At 42.3% G+C, this 1,823-nt stretch overlaps 1 non-coding gene across 1 annotated transcript; it reads right to left on the reverse strand.

Annotated features, from left to right (window-relative positions):
* Positions 1-1,099: 1,099 nt before the first annotated feature.
* LOC137205157 (U7 small nuclear RNA) lies at positions 1,100-1,161 on the reverse strand. Its single transcript, XR_010934020.1, has one exon. It is a non-coding gene; the product is annotated as a U7 small nuclear RNA (small nuclear RNA).
* Positions 1,162-1,823: the final 662 nt, after the last annotated feature.

Consider the following 1,823-nt stretch of genomic DNA (forward strand, 5'->3'; position numbering starts at 1 on the left):
GGGTTTGAAATCATGAGACAGTTTAGTCTCTACCTAAAGTTTAGTTTTTATTTTTTTAAATGCTCTTAACTTTTATTCTAATAGCAGAGTAGATACTTACGGAAGATTTCACAATATTTGAAATTACGTTTAATCAGCCTTAGACAGTGTTTTTGGTTTTGTTTTTTTAAACCTGGAATCCAAGCCATTGAAGGACTTATTGGGTAAACTCTTTCTAACTCTGCCCACCTAAAAAGAGCTCTAAGTCCATATCATTATTTCAATAGCAGTTCTGCAATAACAGTTAATGTTGTGTTACAATTTACTAACCTCTCTCACATATGTTGTCTCATTTATTCCTCACAATACGACCTCTGAAGTAAATCTCCATTTTTATACATGTAGAAACAGAGACCCAGCAGGCTCACTTCCTTCCCTCCTTCACCAGGCACTAAATGGTGTCAAGCAATAATCAGTACCAAGGCTGCAAATAACAAAGAGTTTTATTTGTGGTCTTAAGAACTGCAATTCAGGAGACACAGATTCCAGTAAGACACAGATTTCAGTAAGACTGAAAGTGTTCTGGGGAAGAGGAAGAGTCAGGGGCTTATAAAGGCAAAAAGTCCCAAGGTTATTAGAGTTGCCCCGTGAAAATGGTGATTGACTCTGACACAAGTCAGGAAGTATTTATCCTTAAGGAATGATGAGTTATTTGGGGGAGGGATACAATAAGCAGATAGGCTACCTTGAGTTATTTTAGGGTAAGGGTCCAATCCATACCTTGAGTTTCTGGCAGACCTTCTGGATGACTTTGTTAGGACAATCAGTGGTCAAAAGGTCAGATTCCTTCCAGGTTGAGCCATGCATAGCTCACACTTCCTCAGCAGCCTCCTGGCTCCATTTTACAGAGCTCTCTTAGAGATACTGACTCCTTTTTCATTTTCCTTCCACAATGGTAACACCTAGACCCACCCCCACGCCTCTCCTCAGCACCATCTTGCTTTGCTACTGTCACCTGAAGTCCGTAAAGAATGAGAAAAAAATGCCAAACTGTTGAACTGTGTACTGAAGGAGAGAATATAATGGTGAGTCAACATTTTGAAGGATTTTTTTCTTCACGAGGGGTTTTCCAGTGCGGACCGGAAAACCTGCTAGACAAATTCTAAAAGAGCTGTCACACTAACATATTGAAGGATTTTAACCCTGACAAAACATTAGTTGTCATTTGAATAAAAAGAAAATCTTTACTCTTTAACTGGAAGGGAAAAGAGTGTTCTTAGCCCAGCTACTCCATATTCATTATGTATATTTGGGGGAGCTTCTATATAATCTCCCACAAAGTCTCCCTCCTATTTTAAGTTCTCTCCCTGGAGCTAGAATGCTAGAGAAAAACTGTTATGGAAAAAACAATTAAGCTTTCTCGCAGAGCAAATCCCACAAAGTAATGTATCATAAAGAAAAACTCTAACCCAATGTTCTTCCTACCTGAGAGTGTTAGGGAACCGTTCACCGAAACGGCCTGCCTTGACCAGGCACGATGATGATAACCGTTTGCGCGCGCTGTCTCACCACAGGAGGCCCGGATTAGGAACATGGTGCTGCCACTGAAAACTAACCGGGAGAATTCGGGAGGGGCCAAGAGAGGGAGGAGACGCCAGCCCAGGATATAGGCCAGCCTCCCAGAAACCCTCACCCTGGAATCCATCTTGGCCGAGAGATGCGCGCGCCACCAGGAAACTCAGACCAGATATGGGCACAAGCAAGATGATTGGCCAGAGACAACCCGGAAAGCTAAATCATTAGCATAAAACCTGAGACTGCGAGCCCGTCGCAGAGCAGTCCTC

This window comes from Pseudorca crassidens, chromosome 13 (assembly GCF_039906515.1).
Source record: "Pseudorca crassidens isolate mPseCra1 chromosome 13, mPseCra1.hap1, whole genome shotgun sequence".
NCBI lineage: Eukaryota > Metazoa > Chordata > Mammalia > Artiodactyla > Delphinidae > Pseudorca > Pseudorca crassidens.